Source organism: Gopherus evgoodei, chromosome 11 (assembly GCF_007399415.2).
Source record: "Gopherus evgoodei ecotype Sinaloan lineage chromosome 11, rGopEvg1_v1.p, whole genome shotgun sequence".
Taxonomy (NCBI): domain Eukaryota; kingdom Metazoa; phylum Chordata; order Testudines; family Testudinidae; genus Gopherus; species Gopherus evgoodei.
Window position 1 is genome coordinate 22,216,489 of NC_044332.1, and position 15,200 is coordinate 22,231,688.

A 15,200-nucleotide genomic window follows, 5' to 3' on the forward strand; every position below is an offset into this window, starting at 1 on the left:
CCTGATGACACCATTGGGACTTGGATTGGACCCTTAACAGGGACATCTGTGAGCCACATGACAACAGAAGTTCACCATTACATGGTTAAGCACTTAATATTTAACAGTAAATCATTCTTACTTGCTATCTAAAAGCAGTTTAGCCTGTTTTCTGTTTGTTGCAGAAAATACAGCCAGGGTTTTTTTTGGCATCCATTACAGGTGTATTATTAATAACCTGATGGGACAGACTAATTCCCCATCTCTTCCAGATGCATGTAAATCACTCTTTTTCTCCTCACCAAGAAATCTGGTCATGTATTGAGCTTCCAGAGAAGCAGCATTCTTTGGCAAATTTTTTAAAAATAAAACCATGTATAAATCATATCAATGTATGCACTATCACATGTCTTAGAGCAGTTACCTCTTGCAGCCTACTTGCAGAGTTCTGTTTGAAACAGGGCTACATTAACGTGTACTAGGGAACTTTTAGTGCAAGCCAGCAGGGTCCACATGGGCCAGTTAGTATACAACACACTTGCCTACACTAGAATTTACCCCCCTCTAATGTGGACTATGGCATTGTCTAGACAAGCCCTAGGTAAGTGTCTACACTGTGTTCATATTGGTGATGCCTACACACCATATGGCTGAATCAAGATCTGCTAACTTGATCCGAGGTGAGAATTTCTGCAAAGAATACAGAAGACCACACTTCTGAATGGTTCCGTCTAATACTGTGAAGTTACGTTTATTAATATTTGTAAAGTGCTTTGAAATGCTGGGGTGGAGGCTACATAAAATGGCACAGTATCATTAATAATTACTGTTACTATCCCAGATATGCCAGAGCACATCCACAGCAGTTAAAGCATATACATCGCCCTCCCTGCTCCAAACACAGTATACACATATATTCACCCCTTTCCAGGGGTATGGCTTTATCAGTAACTAAAATAACAAAGCAAAACTCATTTTAAGTTTCCAGCTGTGGCTGCCTCAGAAAGACACTCCACTCTTTTTACATGGTGATTGGGAGGTAACTAGAGCCACCTCCCAGTATGAACCAGCACAGTTTGTATCTTTATGTAAGATTCCAGTACCTGAATTCAGAGTGTGTCAGCAGAGGAGCCTAGTAAGCTGCAAAGAGGCCTAGAAACTGCTTCTACACATAGATAATATAATATATTGGAAAATATATCTTGAAAGAAAGCTTATCTTACTACCCCAATGCAGTACTTGAGGCAAAAAGAGAAGGCTATTACAGAAGCTGCAAGAATGAATGGTTTGGTTTTGTTTGGATCTGTACAAGTAGCCCAGCCCATAAAAAGAAATCAGTATTTACATTTACTCTACTTTATCTGAAAGTTGTGGGATTGACTGTAATCAAGCAACACCACAGAGCCTTGGAGAGCTAGTTAAGACAACCCTTGGGTACCCATATTAGCCACCCAGTGCTCCATGCTGAGAGGTGCAGTGTGCCCCCAATTCTTACTGACTTCACAGAGAGCTGAGGGTACACAGCACCTTTCAGGATCAGGCCCTAATTCTTTTAATCTATAGGTCTGGTTTAAATCCCAATATGTCAAGTGTGGCCAAATAAATGTCAAGAGAAGTGTCATGGTTCACAGTTAAAATGGATTTCTATGACCTATGTTAAAAAAACGCTCCACGGTGTAATCAGAAAATCCCTAGAATGGGCCCATATAAATTTTATTGGATGCGTTAACTTGCACGGAATGTAATCTAATAATTATTTTAAATTATTTCTAAGAAAGGATCATCAAAAAAAGTTAAAGTGTGTTCCAACAAATACCCGCAGTGGCATTATTCTGGGCACAAACTGTCACCCCATCCATCTCTAGCAAGCCAGAACAATCAAGCATTTTACATCTACTATGATTAAGAACTGGAGTTATCTGATTCATGGTTAACAATGCAATTGCAACTATTTTCAACTGGCAAGTCCTCCACTTAATCTGTCCCTGGCCTCCCAACAGAATAACAGGAGTTTCTGAAGTAAGTTTTATTTCGTATCTTTCCCAAATGGAACCAGTTGTGCCCAGGGCCGGCTCTAGCCATTTCTCCGCCCCAAGCATGGCGGCACGCCACGGGGGGCACTCTGCCGCTCACCGGTCCCATGGCTCCGGTGGAGCTCCTGCAGGCGTCCCTGCGGAGGGTCCGCTGGTCCCGCGGCTCCGGTGGACCTCCCGCAGGCGTGCCTGTGGATGCTCCACCGGAGTTGCGGGACCAGCGGACACTCCGCAGGCATGCCTGCGGGAGGTCCACCAGAGCCACCTGCCACCCTCCCGGCAACCGGCAGAGCGCCCCCACCCCAGCATGCTGCCCCAAGCATGCGCTTGGCATGCTGGGACCTCGAGCCGGCCCTGGTTGTGCCCCCACTCTGTTGGTCGGAAAGGGCTGCCAGAATTTACATACTGACTTTGTCAGCTGCCCAAACAACAAACTAGAGATTTCCTTAACAATTATCCCAATAGGCTTTTTTATTTGTTTGTTTTAAAATCACTCCACTGTACCTTAAACAGTATGGCAGGCAAAGTCAGAAGATCCTTTGATGTCAGGATACAACTTTATAAACAGTGATTTTCCTTTTTTTAAAGATAAAATGAATTACTAATCAAAACAAACGCTAAACAGAAAACATATGTCTGAACATGTAAAGTGTTTTAACTAAGCATTAGCTGGAATTTTAGGAGACAAAGCAAAGTGTGTATCACATGTACAACAAATAATGTGTGATGCAAAAGATACTAACACATTATATACTGAGTTTGTGGTGCAATTTAGCAGAGGGAAATACAGCAGCTAAATGTAATGGGCATACATCTGTTGTTAAAAAACCCTCGAAGATATAGAAAATATTACAGATATGGTGAGTACTGGATAGCTGAGGGGACTGGCAATCCGATTCACAGCTTTGGCTCCCCTGGTCACCCCTAGCAACACCGGTCCTTCCACGTCACACTGAGATGCACGGACAGGGTGGTTTGGGGAATTTGTACTGAGGCAGCCTTTGCTGTGCTTGTTCTGCTGGTCAAGAGGAGACTTCAGACCCCATGGATGTCAAGTCAGCACCTTCCATCCACACTAAGTTCTCCTATATAATTGCATAATCAGGCACAAAGCCTAATGGAGCAGACAATCTCTCCCAGGGCGTGCAGGGGGAGGGGAATTATCGCTGTACACCATCCACAGGAGTGGTGCATATTATTTCCAACAGTACACCAGCTTGGGTCCATGGGCCAGTGTAGTGGAGAATGGGGCATGGCCTCACCCCTGTTTGGGTGATGTGTTCTCTGGAAGGAGGCAGAACTGAGCATTCTCAGAGACTGCTGTTGTGATCTGCCCTTGCACACCTTCCCATTCCATGCACTCATGCAAAGGCAGATCACTGTTTGCTCACTGTATTTTTTTCTGAACAGTGTGTTTCTGTGCTTGGGTTTTTATATCATGAAGCTCTCTGGTTTACAAATTTTCCCTCTGATATAAAGCCCTGAGCATACTGGTCTTTATTAAACACTCCATTTAGAAGACAAAAAAACTCTCATTCTTGCATACAAATTCTAAGAATGGGGTTGTAATGGAACTGTGTGATGATTGTATAGAGAAATGATACTGAATTCAATTTACACATGTAACGATAGCATTAGACTGATGTTTGTCGTATAGAGAAGGAGCAAAATTACCAGAGAGACCTTCAGTTGACGTAATCATGCGTGTAATGAGAAAACTCATTCCCATGTGGTCAGTATTTCACATTACAAAAGGAATCACACGTAGCTCTCTAAATCCAAAGAGAGAAGGCTCTATGAAATAATAATTTGTGCATTAAAGCAGCAATTTCATGAGAATTATAAACAAATAAAGTTGGGAGCAAACTTTAACTTTGGAATTTACCATTTCTTTTGAGATGTTCTTCAAGCTTTTTTTGCCTGGTAGTAAGTAGAATCACTGTTCTCACTCTTCCACAAATGGCATTGGTTGGATAACATATGTATTTGGAAGGGAAACAGAATGAAAAAATAAATTCTTTTTTAAAATTGTGAGTTTGGATGACATCGAGCTAAATTCATCTACTTTGTTGTAAATCTGGAGTTATTCCAATAAAATCACATTTACCCCAGTCTAAAGGAGATCTGAATTTGGCCCAGGGTCTGCAAACCAGTACCTTTTACACTGGTAATTTATTCAGAATTTAAGCATTTATTTATTTTTTTAGGAACACATGTATATTTACTGCTGTGCCCAGCAACTGACATATGACTTGGCACTTCTGTTCTGCGTGGCTTTGATCCAGCAATGTGCACATACCCCCATGACATATTCTGCATATTTTATGGTATGCTAAAAAAAAAAAAGTTATGTTACAGTTAACAAGGGCAAGCTGAATGGAAAATGCTACATGTATGCAACGTGGCTGAGCTGCCATTGCCAATGCAACCTTATCTTTTGGAATTTCCTGACTTCTGCCCATTTAATCCTGCAAGCTCAACACTGCATTTAAGTTATTTATTTTTAATTTAATTTCCTAGTGGTTCTGTTTGTTTGTTTTTCAGAAAAAAGGGGAAGAGGATAAAAAATAAAACTGGCTGTAATCAGCCTGCACTGCTTACAACTCTAGAGGCTTCAACAGGGGACTCTACAAGTTATTTTAACTGATATGTGACTTCTAGCTTGGATTCTGCACTGCATATGAGCTGTGCTCATTTCAGTCAGTGGTATTAAGCAATCTGCATGACCTTGCTGAGGTGGGCTTTTCTTTTAGTATAAAAAGGTATGTTTTTTAACATGGTAATAAACCCGTATTAAAATCCTGTGTGAAATCCCAGGTGTACTTCAGGTCCCCTACAACTTACTTGTCTACACTAGGATTTTAATACATATTCACTAAAATTAAGAACATAACTTTTTTTCTAGTTTTCACATGGCCAGTGGGGCCAGTCAGCTAGAGGGGCAGTCCCTGACATAAAGTAAAGCAGCTCTTAGTGTCTATTCAGAGCTAAATAGGTTCATGTACTAGGCTGAGTTGTTTCCTACGTGGTTTGCCCTACTGAAGTGTTTTCCAAAATGGGAGACATGCCCCTCTGGGAGGGCACAACCAGATCTATCAATTATTCTCCAGAGTCTGATCTTTCATTTTTTTAGAAGAGTAAGTCTCTACCTGTTACTGTTGCGAAGGAAACCTTCAAAATGTGACCTGAGTGTAACTGAAGCAAAGATATCTACCTGAGTTTGCAGAGAGCCTGAAACATGTTCTGAGGGATGGACTGCGCTATACTTTTTTATCCTAACTCAGATGCCAATGATGATACCTTAAATATCACCACTGTTAAGTATTTCATTGCTCATTAAACATGTAAGAAAGGTGAGGAAGCATCACATGATGAAAATCTACACAAGTGTTTCCCAAAGTTGGAGCATGGGCGTGAAGGACTAGCTGGGGGCACGGCACAGATGATGTCATCTGGGTAGACAGACTAACACTAGCTCGAGCTAGTGGACTAAAAATAGCAGTAAGGACATTTTTGCAGCACAGTTGGTGGCTCAGGCTCGCTGCCTGAGTCCAAGCCCATCTGACCCCCTAAGTCTGAGCTCTGGTGGTTAGCCCGAGCTGCTGCCTGTGCTGCTATGCGCACACTGCTATTCAATGCTAGCTCAAGCAGAACTAACGTCAGTCTGTATACACAGGCTCGGAGGCAGGTTCCCATCTGCAGTATAGACGTAACCTAAGATCCTCAAATAAAAAGGCAGTAGTAAGTGCATATTACCAGGTGCTCAAAGTCAACAACAAGTATGGTGTATCTGAGTCTAGTCATGGATCTGGATGTAGTAATTATTTGGGTACAATAATCCCAATGGGAGTTGCCCAAATCATTCTTTATAACAACAGGATTCCATTACTCATTATGAAAAGACCATCCTTGAGATATCCACACAAGGATCAACTGTTGGGTCAATATCCTTTTCAGCCCCATTGACTGTACTTGTATTTATAAGTAAAGGGCCTGATTCTACACACCTTAAACAAATAGTCTTTATTCATAAAGACAACAGGGAGTCTGGTGGCACCTTAAAGACTAACAGATTTATTTGGGCATAAGCTTTTGTGGGTAAAAAACCCACTTTTTCAAATTTTTACCCACGAAAGCTTATGCCCAAATAAATCTGTTAGTCTTAAAGGTACCACCAGACTCCCTGTTGTTTTTGTAGATACAGACTAACACACTTACCCCCTGAGTCTTTATTCATGTTAGCAGTACCACTGACTTCAATGGGACTCTTTACAGGAGTAAGTATTACTCCCATAAATAAGGGTTGCAGGATTGGGCTCAGGAGGCACAACTGGGCAATAGCCAAAGTATTTTTTCTTTCTTTTTGGTAGCCATTCAGCAGAGGAAATGTCTGTAGCAAAAGGGTAACAGTTGCTTGCCTTTTCTTTCATTGCAGTGCTGATTCAGAATACTCTTCCAGAAAATACTCTTTCAGAAAATCTAGAATTTGCTATTAGAAAAACAAACTACATTTTTGGAGCAAAAATACAATGATATATAACAAACTTTACACATGAAATATATTGTTGCTGTGACTGAGATGTATTCAGCAATAAATCTGCATCACAAGACAAAGTTCTGGTCTTTGCCAAGATAAACATACAAAGGCAGTACAGTAATATCCATTTCTGGCAAAGGGCTGAGACAGCAGAATCCAGTGATAAATATCTTACTAAGTCTCTTTTTGGTGGAACTTCTTATGAGAAGTGCAGAGGGGAAAAATCCATGACACAGAGGCACTGGGTAAAATCATGCTATACAAACGGAGGGATTGATCTTAAATTTATCAGGCAGTCAAGAGTGACCAGTGCCTGACAGAATCAAGCCTTCAGAAGAGATGATGAAGCAACAACATGCTGTTTTGAAAGAGAGAAATGTCATTTCAGAAAATTCACAATACAGATACTGCAGATAAACCTTACAGCCAACTGGCAGATTCATGATAAAATGAGTTACACCATGTTGGCTTTTGAACATTTGGCATATGGTTCAAAGAGGAAAAGCAAACATACTCTGGCATGTAGGTTGCAGAGGGCAAGTTTTATCCTCCAGCATAATAATACAGAGAACTTAAATATAGACCTACTGTCAAGATTGTATTAAAGGATCTGACCTAAAACAGAGCCTCATTCATGATCATCTATATAAAATGGTTGGCAACGAGTATCAAGCTGAATTCTGGCAGGGAGCTACCTGAACAGCCAGGCTGAGAACCAAGTGATATACTAAAACCTTGACAGAATAAATTGTACACTTGAAAGTGTAAAGATGCCCAGCTGGCCAGATCTCTTTAAGTACCTCTGGTGAAGTAATCTAACTAATAACTATGGCCTAGTATACAGAGAGAGGTACAGCAGATCAACCTTTATCCAGATCTTTTCCCCTATAAAGTTTCTATGTGTTATACAGTTATCATCTGTGACTTATTCACACCAAGCTGGGAAGTAAATCTCCCCTGCACTAGGTGCTATGCAGTAAGTGGAGAGGGAATGGATCACTTGAAGGTTGCCATACTGTGTTCATTCCTTCTGAAGCACCTGCACTGGCCACTCTCAGAAGACAGGATACTGGGCTAGATGGACCATTGGTCTGATCAAATATGGCCATTCTTATGTTCTAAATGTTTTTGTGGACCATGCTGCCATGCACTAACAGTTCCTTAGCGCGATCCTGATCTACAAACACATAGAGGCACAAGGTGAAGTGACTTGTCCTATGTCATGCAGCAGCTCATTGGCAAAGTTGGGAAGAGAACTTAGAGGTCTCCTGACTCCCAGTCCAGAACCCTCCACTAAACCACACTAGGCCTGAGTTTGACAGACCTTTTGTGCAAACTTTCAATATATGAAAGTACGAGAGGCATTGAAATGTTACAGTACGTTTAAGGTTATATTTGATACAATCTCAATTTGTAAAAATATTGCGGTTTATATTCATCCTTCCAAAACTGTCATAAAACTTCACTACTCCATTCACAAAAACTATTCTCCCGACTATTATCATTCATCCTCCACAAAAAACAAAACAAAACAAAAACAACAAAAATCCTGAGTGGAATTTTGCAAGGTTGTATTTTTAGAGTGTTTATAGTTTTATGCAAATCAGATAGACATCTTAAACAAAAATACTGTTATATATTGATATAAATTTAGTTTATAATGATATTGTATTTCATCCTTACACAGTATATTTTATCTGTTGTTTAAGAAAACAAAAATTAATCTAGAAATAAATGTGTGAGGAGTGGTTTTCCATGCCATGGCCCCATGTTACAACAGAAAAAAGTTTTGCAATCCCCATTCCCATCCAGCTATTAAGAAAGGGAGAACTGTCATGACTGACTCCCTCAAAACTGTTTACGAATCCCCTGAGGGATGCAACTCCCAGGTTAGAGAACTGGTCACAAATGGAAAAATTTAAACATGAGAAATTTTGAAAATGTCAAATTAATTTTTGTTTCACAAGTATGGAAAAAGAATGATTTTTCAGGCATTTGAAAATTTTCAGTAAATGCTTCATTTTTTCTGTCCTACTAATCCCCCTTTTTTGCCACTGACAAACAGGGGGTAGGGGAGAGGAAGAGAAAGTGGGGGGAGAAAAAATGATAAACCAAGAAGAAACCCCCCTCCAAATAAAGCTAAATTACTACATTTTTCATTTTCCAATTTTGTCAAAAGGGGAAAATAAAACTATTTTTTTAGTGAAAAGTACAGATTTTTTTTAAAGGTGTGTTTTTTTCAGTGTGTGTGAAGAAACACCACAAGCAAACAAGCAAGCAAGCAAACAAGTTCTCTATGACCTTTGTTAGAATTTCCAGTAACAGAGAATGAATGGGAGGCGGGGAGGTCCTAAGGAACAGGGGTATCTCCCGTCACAACAGAACTGTCTAAACCACTTGAAAGAAACTTAGGAGAGCCATTATGAGAGCACTAATAGGGAGCAGAGAGAAGTGTGATCTACAATCACTATCAGTGGAAGAAAATAACGGCAGCAAAAGAGGAACAAAAGGAAAGCTACTGCTAAGCCTTTCTGCAGCTAAGATAGCGTGCAGGTTAACAAAGAGTTAAGCATAGGATTCAGACAAATTTAAGGAAAGCCTTAAAATTTTAATTATATCTGAACATTTGAAGCGGAACCAAGACAGAACATGGCATTCTACCAAAGCAGAATGTCCAATGGGTTTCTAAAACTGCTACTAGCTGATATCCACAGATCCCAGAGTCTCTCATAAATCTGGTATTTGTGTGAGACCAAGCCTCTTGAAAAGGTGCTTCTTCTCCTTATGCTGCCACTTGGATCTAAATGTTGCTACTATGGTATCATACTCATGGAAGGCTGAAAGATAATGCACATTTTTCATAACAAGAATTCAAAAGCCTGAATACCAAGATAAAGCCTAAGACCTAAAGAGGGAAAAGCAGACTTGGTTGTCTAACCAGTGCTGATCAGTGACATTTCAATGGAGAGCTGCTCAGCCAAGTAATCTTTAGTGATTTACACAAGAGAATAAAACCTATGAACTGGGAAAACAGTTCCTACACAACAGAGTGGAATTTCCACATATTTAATTATGTGAAAAAGTTACTGTAAACACAACACTTACCAGAAATACATGCAAGTTTTCAGTCATGAAGCACCTATCTTGGCCGTAATATTTTATATGCATTTTGCATACAAAATGGAATGGCACATTGAATGGGCTATTTACAAGAACTGCTGAAAGGAGCGTTCTGGGTATGAGTGATTCTATTTTGAGAGCCTGTCATCTGGTGAATAAATCTTTGGGAGTTCAATGTACTGAAATTCTTTATGTTGCCCACTGAGGAATGCTCACATCTGTCAGTAATCACACTAATATTATAGTCTTGCTTCTAACATGCAAAAGTTAGGATTTGTCAGCATTTCTCTTGCTGAGTTCTAATTTCAAGGAGTTGCTATAGCTCATTCATATCACATCACAGGAGGCTGAAGCTTGGCATACAAGTTATCAGCCTGGATGCATTTTTTTAAATTGTATAGATTGGTTTAGTCATTTTGAGGTTAAAGGGGATATAATTTTTTTTCATTTGATTTCCTAAATTCTAGGTGAAGGCAGATAGTCCTTAATATAGACAAAGCCGTGTTTGGATTCTGGGGGGAATATAGTTGGAAAAAGTCAAAAATTTGGTCCAGATTCTGCTCTCATTTACATCAATGCAGAAACAAGCCCTAAGAACACATATTTGATATGCACTGTCACTACACTGTTGACAACAAAAGAAACCTACACACAAAAGCTCTGTTAAAATAGCACCGAAATTCTGACATACACAGAAAGCACAGCAAGTCAGCACTGAGAAAAGCACAACTTTCTCAGCCATGCAGCATCCCTGCATTACAGCATACATGGCATACACAGTTCTTTGAACTCCTGTGTACCACATGTGCTGTAACTGGGAAGTATAAAAAAGCTTGTTTAGGGTTCCTATGGCAGATATGATTCCAAACGTCCTCACTTCTTTGGGTTCATGGCCATCTCTTACAGTAATGCACAGTATTTTTTTTTATTACAGCAGCAAATATCCATTTCTGCATCGCCACTAAAATCCCGAATGTTGTATTTTAATATTTTGGGAGCATGTCACACACACACCCCCCAGAACTCCTCCATGTCCCATTCTTTCTATTACTTAACTTTTAATTCAATTTACGAGAGCTCCCCCTTCCAATGCTCACAGAACACTCGCCAAATCATTGCTGGTGCCACCATCCTAGTGTCTGAAGACTGCTGGATATGATTCCCTTTATAGTCCATCCAGAAGGGATACAGCTCAGCAAGGCTCTCTGACCTGTGCTTGCCCACTGTATTCTCTCCACAGCATTCCTGACGTATAGTGCAAGAGACAAAGACTGCACTCTAACCCTGGTCTCTTTGCATGGTAGTGAATAATAATAATGATAATATCTAACATTAGATCAGAAAGTGATTTATGGAGGAAGGTTAGTATCATTTCCTCCATTTTACAGACAGGGAAATTGAGGCACAGGAAAGTGAAATGACTGGCTCAAGATAATCCACAGGCAAGTGGTAGAGTTGGGACTAGAAGCTAGATCTCCCAAGTCCCAGTCCAGTGCACTATCTACTAGGCCACACTTACCATCAAGCCACAAGATGATTTTTACCTGTTAAGCCATTTCTGAAGACTTCAGCAGCCAAAATGGGCCGTGATGCTGCAGCAAGATCTACACAGGCGCTGAGGTCTGTCTGCTTGGAGTTCAATCCAGGACTGAGGCCTATACCATGGCATAAATTGTTCCTTTTTTGCCATACTCTACAGTAATCTTGGCTTAATTTTTATAGAATTTGCAGTCATTGAGTATTTAACATGAACCAAGCAGGAAAGAATCCTGTGGCACCTTATAGACTAACAGACGTTTTGGAGCATGAGCCTTCGTGGGTGACTACCCACTTCGTCAGATGCATCTGACGAAGGGGGTATTCACTCAAGAAAGCTCATGCTCCAAAACGTCTGTTAGTCTATAAGGTGCCACAGGATTCTTTGCTGCTTTTACAGATCCAGACTAACACATCTACCTCTCTGATACTTGACAATATGAACCAAGCTGCCCCCTTTTAGTATTATTTTGAAAATGAAAGTTCTAAAATGTTCAAGCTATAAAAATATGCTATTGAGTCTGATTAACTGTTGAGTTTTCATTGGTTTATTTCTTTTTTAATAAGAATCAATAGCAGAATAACTACCCTTGTTAGGGTTCAACAGATCTTTGCAAATGCATAATTATCCTTGTTCAATATAACAAACCCCTTGCTATGGCTTAACAAATTTGGTTTTGATCTTTGGCAAGTCTCATTAAAATGCTTTGGGAAGTACCACCATTTGGTGGGGCCTGAGTTTCAGAGGAGCTGAGCACACACTGTTCCAATTAACTTCAGTTATAATTTTGGGTATTCAGCAGCTCTGAAAACCAGGCATCTGAAGGGCAGTTAGAGGCCTCCTACAAGGAAATGAATTAAGAGAATCAAAACAACGCTAAGGGTCAGACACAGTGTAACCTAAGGAAGCAAGGGAGTCATGAGTTATAAGAATCTTAGCTCACCCTGTTAGGATAATGAATAGTAACATATCAGTCTCTCTCAAAAGGTAGAAGATCGATGGTTGAATTTGCATACAGTACCATGGGTTGCCAAAGTAGGCAATAACAGTGTGAATTCAGAATGCTGAGACTGCGTTAATTCACCATTTCCTGCTTTTGCAGCTTTATTTTTTATATATATACACATATTATATTATTTTATACACACACACACACACACACACACACACATAAAGCAACTTCCATCTCAAAGCACTTTATAGATTATTGGCCAATGGCAAAACTGCCACAGCTGTCAAAAGGAGCAGCACTGAACACTACATAAACATAGGCAGCATACAATACACAGTATGCTGCACAGTTGTGTCTACTGGATGATATTCTTGGCTAAGGGCAATGAGACAAATCCCTTTTATGAACCATGTAGTGAGATCTCTAATACATATATATATATAGGACACTGAGAGGACGTCAGTTTGACAGGTCTCTTCCAAAGTACCTCATGCAGTAAGTGGTTTCACGTACTTTGGACATAACAAGGGCTGAGTCTATCCTGACATGAATCTAACCTGCAGTAAGTGTACAGTATTGCATACCCAATACAAAGTACTACAAGCCATTTAGAACTTTCAAGAAGTCAATCAAATCTAGCATGAGAATGTAAGGTTGTTAAAAACAAAAGCCATGCTTTACCACAAACATTAAAAAAGTCACAGGGTCTTGCACCAGTTTCAGACCAAGGTTACTTCACTGATAATGGACTCACTTCTGTTTTACAGCAGTGTGAGAAGAGAATCAAGTCCAAAGAAATTATTAGAATAAATAATTATTTGCTTTATTGTAGCACCTAGACACCCCAATCATGAACCAGGACCCCACTGCACCATACTTTTCCCACACCCTTTTAGGCAAATAGAGCAACGTTATATGCCAGCACCCTTCTGCTGCAACAGACACTGTCAGGTCAACACATGACCACTATACCATATTGTATTTGGACAGTTACCCTTTTTATGATTTAGCAGTCACTACTATATGCAAAAAAGTCAATGCTCCTATTGAGATTTACCCTTCTTCCAAACAAAACCATTTTTGTCCTGCCTTTGTAAAACCTTCTGATACACCTACAGTTTTGTTAAGAATGACTCTATTAAATGAGCATGTCCATCGAAGATCAATTATGTGTATAAAGATGCATGTTACAAAGACCTTTCGTAGGTTTAGTAATACAGGACTGTTGTATCTTACGGGCATTTAACATGCACGATTTCAGCTTTACATGGTCGACAAAAACAAAAAAAAAACAATAAAAGAAAAATTACAATTTAATACTGTACCTGTAGTGCGGGCGATTCCGCCCGCCATTACACTCAATGTAATTTTGACTTTACGTGATTTTTGCTTTACTTGCTGACTGCAGAATGTAACCCCAGCGTAAGATGCGACAGACCTGTACACAAATAGATGACAACGGTTTGTGCAGTGATGGTGAAAAAGAAGATACTGGGCTAAATTCTGCGCTTGCTTACATAACTCTGCACCCCGTTGGCCCCAGCAGCTGTAAACCAATGAAGAGTTGGGCTCTAAATCAGCAAAAAGTGAACTGCCAAAGGTTCACTGGTTCAAATCGGATTCTTAACCAACCGTCCAGACCTGTGGAAGGTCCCTAGCACTCATTTCCACCATCCACATGCAACTGTACATCCAGTTTCAAAACTGCCTCAAACAGGCCCTCCCCGGTTCCCAACTCCTTCTCTGTAGTCCCAGAGATAACTACACCTTAAATATTACACAGGGTAGCATTCCTGCATAACAGAGTTATTCCCCACAAATATTGTAAAGAAGAGTCCAAACAGTGATACAATGTTGGTACTTATAGGTTTTCCCAATAGGTTCTCCCAATAGTGAGTATAGACCACAGACTTTCAGCCAAGAGAGCATCACATTCATGGTGTGTAACAGCATTTAGCATGTTGAACTCTGCTGACATTTTCACACACTGTTGGAATCCACATATTAAACTTGTCTGACTTAAATGCGTGAAAATGTAAGCCACATATTAAATGTGGCTATGGTCTAATGTGTTTAGAAAAGTTATGCAGATTTTTTTAATATATAAAATTTTTAAGAGAAGATATTCATTTAACAAAAATTACATGTCAGTAATGTAAATGCTTTGGGTTTGGACTCATTAAAGGAAATATATAAACTTTAGGCTCAGACCTGAAAAACCTAATTATAAGTAGGTATCAGCCTCACCATTAATCAGCAGTAAATAGCACACAACTCTGCAATAGCCTCTGTGGGATTAAGTGGATGACCTCACAGGTCATTTGCATCTCTAATAATCTAAGATTGTATAATTATTTAACTATATTGGCAAATTATAGTTGTGCTCATACTTTTAGACCACCGCATCAACAAGAGAAGTGTTATACATATTGTAAATTCTTTCTGCTTCTCCAGCCATGCCACAAATTTGTTAAGCAAGCCTATATCACTCCTCACATTGAGTAGTAGGTTAGGAGGTCAGAATATTCTACTGAGAGAATATTCCACCATGATATTTCTTATAACTATTAGGAACTTGGGGCAGACACAGAATGATTGATAAATGCAATTCAGAGGAACCCTCCCTGGGAAACTTTGCTTCACAGTTCTTTTACTGGGGCCAAATTAATAATTACCATTTTCATGCTCCAGAGTCTATAGAAATTAATTTAATCCTCATGACACCGCTGTGAGGTATTCCCATTTTAAAGAGATTAATGCTGGACAAGACACATAATCACTTAGCCTCAAGAACTCAAAGTAAGTCAACACTGAGCCAGCATTAGAATGCAGGACTTTCCGACTGCCAATCTTATTGTCATATAACTAGACTATACCATTCCCTTGAGGTGCCATCTATATTAGATACCAGAAGAGGTACCATAGATAGTATAAATAATTTGGAAACAGTTACCTACAGGGTATACTCTGAGGAGCTAAGAAGTCATTCCAGTGTATCAGTGTGTATAAATAACAAACTCCATAAGACTACTCTGTTTTAGT

The 15,200-nt window shown here is 39.8% G+C and overlaps 1 protein-coding gene across 5 annotated transcripts in view; it reads right to left on the minus strand.

The window, feature by feature from the left end:
- Positions 1-15,200, minus strand: part of SPATS2L (spermatogenesis associated serine rich 2 like) — a 125,294-nt gene that overhangs the window by 104,697 nt on the left and 5,397 nt on the right. The window contains exon 1 of one of the 5 annotated variants that reach the window (XM_030579693.1): positions 3,898-3,916. The exons of the other annotated variants lie outside the window; for them this stretch is intronic. The gene's annotated coding sequence lies outside the window, so the exon portion shown is untranslated. Of the gene's footprint in view, positions 1-3,897; positions 3,917-15,200 lie in introns of those variants that run through there. 5 annotated transcript variants of the gene reach the window in all.